This window comes from Phalacrocorax carbo, chromosome 3 (genome assembly GCF_963921805.1).
Source record: "Phalacrocorax carbo chromosome 3, bPhaCar2.1, whole genome shotgun sequence".
Lineage (NCBI taxonomy): Eukaryota > Metazoa > Chordata > Aves > Suliformes > Phalacrocoracidae > Phalacrocorax > Phalacrocorax carbo.
Genome location: NC_087515.1, coordinates 67,756,904 through 67,762,903, shown reverse-complemented (window position 1 = coordinate 67,762,903; position 6,000 = coordinate 67,756,904).

Here is a 6,000-nt window from a genome sequence, read left to right as displayed (position 1 = left end):
ATACTAAAATGTAAAGAGGAATTCCTCTGAGCACCAAAAATTAAATTGCAAGACTTCCTACTGCAGAACGGGGTAGATGCTAAAAGCGTGCATCTGTTAAAAAAGTGGTTACACATGATGAAAATGATCTCAAACAATATTTAGCAGGAAACTTTCCCTGTGGCTCAAAAACCTTCTCAGCTGCAGATCTTTAATTGCTGTTTAACCTGATTTAATACAGCTGTTATTGTACTCTTAGGCATGAAATAAAGGCAGATTTCAAAACTGTCTACATGATTTAGGAATATAAATCTGTCTGGAGATGCAGGATGTGCATTCCTAAATTCCTCAGGCATTTTTTCAGATCTCTACCCTGAGTTGTGCATCTATATCGAAAGTCCTTCCCCCCTGCCCCCCCCACCCCATCTCTGTATTGAACCTTGTTCACTTTGGGTCGTCAAAAATCAGTGAGATGTATGAAGATTTCTCAGTGTGACTTAGGGTGGCGAGGCTGAGCATTAGGAATACATCTAACAGATTCAGAGGGGAGTTAGTCGATGTAATTTCACAGCAGCCTTTCTGTATGTTACCTTCTGGATCACCAAGCTGTTATAGATGTCTTAGAAGAAATAGGTTTTAAGGCAAGGACTGAAAGAGGAGTCGGTTATAGCATGTCTATATCACGCAGAGACTAACATGTATGAGAACACAAGTACGCCTCCTGTTTATTTACCTAGTTTAAATCATAACACATTTAACTTATGAAAGACTGTTTTATCTTCTTTAAATCACCAGCTAGCTGCAGCAGATGTTACAGTACCTACACTACTGCTTTGTTCTGGACTCCTCTATGATTGATAAGCACTGCTTTTAATCTCTCTGGAAGCAGCACTGAATTAACCCTTCAGGTCTTCAATAAACTACTGGACTAGTGGCTCTAATACAATATTTTCCCTTTTTTCTTCTTCTTGTTGGTGAACATCTTACAATTTTTCCAATATAGGTACAAAAGTATTCTTTCTGGTAATAGGCTTGCTGGTGCAGACCACTTAGATATGGTTGACAGATTAGGTATTAAAACTGTGTTTGCTAGAGAGATTACACTGATAACAGCATAATGAATGTCTGCTTGGGTAGCATTAAAGTATTCAAACATCTTATAAAGTGCTTCCCACCAAATACTGCCAATACACAGTCATTGTGTCAGGATTTTATAGTTTAAAGGTGTTTAGGCATTTTTTCTGAAATCAAGTAAAGGCATTTTTCTGAAAGCTTAGATAGACAGGCAACTACTGTCAAGCAAGTATTTCCTATTGCTAAAATAAAGGCTTTTCATAGTTTGCTTTTAATGTTGCCAGCAATCTAACAACTGTTAGATTAACAGTTATTAAATTTGCAATAATATATACCAAACTAAGACTGAAAGCAGGCAGGATTATGCCATTTTTCAATGATACAGCAAATATTAGGTGATCAGTTTATTATCCTTGGATCATATTTTTCTTCAAGACCAGTAAAACAGCCAAAAAATGGGTAATTCTTTGCAATAACAATTTTCTCCCTGTAATTATCAAAAAGGGGGCATGTTGGAGAGTAAAAATAACAGATTCTGAAACAAGTAGTTACAAAGGAGTAAGTCATTTTTCCTGACAATGAGACATCATGATGGAAAGTTCAGAACCTGAGACTAGCAATGTGTGTCTTGAAACTTTACCTTGCCCTTGTGTCTTAGATCTTTGCTCAGCTAAGTACTGTCCCTTGATGCTGGTTTTACAGATATAAATCTGACAAACACAGTTCAGTCCACATGGTCTACTATGCCCATAAATGCCATGGGATTTCTGACTTCATTTTAGGCATTACTGCCAGACACAATAAAACAGTTTCAGATACACCTCCAGTTTCTTTTATCCCTTTTATTAAGGTTTTCTTCCATTTTTGTAAAGTTTTAGACATACTTTGAGTACTAAATAAAAATCCCCATAAGGATATCTGGGAAACTAAGATAATTGCTAATTTTTCATTGATTTTAGAATAGTTTACAATGCAGCTCTCACACAATACCACCAGAGAAGTCCTCACAGCAGGAGCTGAGAAACAGAGCTTCATTAGCTCCCGTAATGTGGAGAGTCCAGTGTTACACTGAGTGTTAAAGCAATGTTCTTTAACAAGCAGCCTCAGGCTTTTAGTCCGGAGCTCCTGGCCTTTTTTTATGGCTACGGGAATTTTGCCGAGGATTAGGGACAATGCAACATGAAATAGTGGCCACAACCATCAACCACCACGAGGTTTATGCTGCAATTAAGGGTCAAGACCCAGCCAGCCTGGAGCCAATTATTGCAGGCAACTTCACATGATGGCACTCCTCTGCTTGCAAGCTCAGTCTGTCCCACCGCTGCGAGAGTAGCAAGGGTCTACACGATCCGGCTGGAGTGAGTGGATAGTTCACTCATGCAACGAGGTGCAATTTACACCCTCTGTTGCTAGCCCGTAGCTCCTTTTGTGCCATAGCCACCTCACAAACTGGGGTCAGATGAAGGTTATGCAGGCACTTGGCATTTACTCCAGTCTTTCTAAGAAACAGACATTTGGTGGAGATTTTATCGAGGTAAAAAAATGCAAGTGATAAGTGTCACAAGCTCCGAGACTCAGCAGTGTGGAAAACTCCCTATGTTTACCTTTCTCTACTACAACATCATTTACATTTGTTTGTCTTCCCTGTAGCCACTAATTGCTGAACAATAATAATCGATAACCTCTGATGACTCCCTTCCCAGATAAGGCCTGGAAACACAAAGGTGGCATTGCTGCTCTTCTCCCTTGACATTTGGTAAGGCCCCTTGATTCAGTCACAGCTGGACCTTGCAGCTGTGCTGGCAGCAGCCCTGGCTTCCTCAAAAGCTTCTGCTGTCTCTGTTGAAATGGCCACAGCCAATTCTTGGGAATTGGGATTTGCAACCTCAGTAATCCCCACAATTAATTCATTGCACAATGATGTCTTTTGTCACGGATTTGTTAAAATGGTATTGACTGCTGTGTAAGCTGGCACAGGCAGGACACAGGAACAACCATAAAACCACGGGTGAAATGCAAAGAATAAATTTATTTTCGTTACCTCGCCATCTGGGGGATCTCCAAAGCAGCACCCGGTCAGAGGCACACAAGCGGGGAACGCAGGCACCACGGACCTTGGTCCACGCTAGAGGATCACCGAACCTGCTGGTTTTGCCTGTATTTCAGGGATCCGCGCAGGCGTAGCTTAGCCTGTGCTTTGATCTTCCCCAAAGCAGGACAGGAATCTCAAGCATGTTCAACAGGGTGCCTCTGAGTCTATCGCAGGCCTATGTAATCTAAACACAGATGTTCTACTTGTCAAGCACACAAGGCCAAACAGCAATTAGTATGATGCATGCATTCTTCGACACTCCAGAGGCAAGTCACTTGAGCATGTTTACAACCCTCCTCACCAATCTTCCGTTATTTTCCCACAATTATTTAACAATCCCCTCTCAAAGAGATCAAGCAGCTGTAGATTTCTGAAGGTTTAACATTAGGAATGTTCTGTCTCTTCTCTGAATATTCAACAGAAAAGGCTTTCCACCTGATGTCTTCAGTGTCAAAACTTAGTCCTTTCTGGTTTTCCGTTCTCCTCTTGCCTAGAGTATCTCGACACCCTGTCAGTCAGCTGAAATGAGCTTACTTCTCACTGGTAGGTTAACTATTTTCCACGCTTAGCCTGAGGTACCTTAACTGCTTTCATTGACACAGAAAGAAATTATAAACTTGAGGGTGTTTCATGAATATTTATACACAGAAAAGTAACTGTTAATGAATAGTTACTGACTGAACAGCTCAGAAGTTGGCTCCAGCAGCAGAATATCCTTTCTCTCTATGGAAAAAAAAGATAACATTTTTGTCTGGGATAAAGTTATACATAATTTCCATTGAATCATCAGCACACAGTATGTGCTATCCAAAATTTTGAGATGACTTATACAGGACAAGAAAGGAGATTTCAATTTGACTTAAAATTAACTAGAAAATATCTTTCTACATAGAAAAACATGAAAAAGAAAATTGAAATTTTAATTATTTGTAAAAAAAACCACTGAAGTATTTTAATTTTCTCTAATTTCTTTTATGTTTTGGGGTTTTTTTTTCAGGGGGTGGGGTGGAGAAAGGCATTTTCTTTCCCACCAGTGTGATTGAAAACAGAGAGAAAAAGAATATTTTAACTTAAAACCATGTGATTGCAGTATCTTTTCATTTTTACAGGAAAAAAAAGTGAGGTTGCTACTGCTTCTTGTTGTGCTAGTTTTTAAAACTACATTCACTGAAAAAAACCCAAACAAACAATTTGGCTATGACAGTTTTCATGAGTGCTTTAAAATTACAAATCGGTGTTTTCAATCTACATTTTTAGTAGTCCAAATGTCAAAATCCTTGAACACATAAGTCAGCTGCTCAGCTGGGGAGTCTGAAATGCCACATTAATGCAGTAAAGGAGACTCTTACTGTAGACTGAAGAGCTTGATTCTCACAGCTTCTTCTGCCTTTTTATTTTCTTTGTGATCAAGTGAAATATTAGTAGAAATTCTCAGGACTGCATTTTGGAGCCTCATTAGGTGACAACCAGCATACGAAGGCAGCTCTGTAGAAACCTTCAATATGCTGTGAGGTGCAGTAGCACTACAGTCCAGCAGTTTTGTAAATGCTATATCTTTACAATTATTTTCAAGGAAAATTGTAGTGGCAGCTTAACTGCGCAACTCAGTTGATACAAAAAACAGAGCAACAACATTTTGACAGGGATGAAAATCACTTCCAAAGGAAATCTTCTTTTAATTGTAGCCATTTTTCAGAAAATATATATTTTGTCAGAAATCATGCACGGGCAACTCCTCTCTGAGTGCACTGACAGTTAAAATAAATCTCAGAATCACAGAACGGTAGGGGTTGGAAAGGACCTCTTGAGATCATCTTGTCCAAGCCTCCTGCTTGAGCAGGCACACCTAGAGCAGAGGGCACGGGAGCTTGTCCAGGCAGGTTTTGAATACTTCCAGGGAAGGAGACTCCACAGCCTCCCTGGGCAGCCTGTGCCACTGCTCTGTCACCTTCATATTCAGGTGGAACTTCCTGTGTTCCAATTGGTGCCCATTGCCCACTGTCCTGTCATTGGGCACCACTGAAAAGAGTCCAGTCCTATCCTCTTGACACCCATCCTTCAGATATTTACAAGTATTGACAAGATTCCCCCCTCAGTCTTTACTCCAGGCTGAACAAACCCAAGTCTCTCAGCCTTTCCTCATAAGAGAGATGCTCCAGTCCCCTGATCATCTCTGCAGCTCTCCACTGGACTTGTTCAAACAGTTCCCTGTCTTTCTCGAACTGGGGAGCCCAAAACTGGACACAGTACTCCAAATGTGGCCTCACTAGGGTGGAGTAGAGGTGGGAGGATAACCTCCTTCAACCTGCTGGCCACACTCCTTTTAATGCAGCCTAGGATACCTTTGGACTTCTTGGCCACAAGGGCACATTGCTGGCTCATCATCAACTTGCTGTCCACCAGCACTCCCAGGTCCTTCTCAACAGAGGCACTTTCCAGTAGCTCAGCCCCCAGCCTGTACCAGTGCATGGGGTTGTTCCTCCCCAGGTGCAGGACCTTTCACTTGGTTTTGTTGAATTTCATGAGGTTCCCCTCAGCCCAGCTCCCCATCCTGTCCAGGTCTTGCTGAATGGCAGCACACACTTCTGGCATATCAGCCACTCCTCCCAGTTTTGTATCATCAGCGAAGTTCCTGAGGGTAAACTCTGTCCCTCCGTCCAGGTCACTGACAAATATGTTGAACAGGACTGGACCCAGCACAGACCCCTGGGGAACACCGCTAGTTATAGGCCTCCAACCAGACCCGGTGCTGTTGATCACGACCCTCTGAGCTCTGCAGTCCAGCCAGTTCTCAATCCACCTCACTGTCCTCTCATCTAACCCACGCTTCCTAAGCTTGACTATGAGGATGCCAT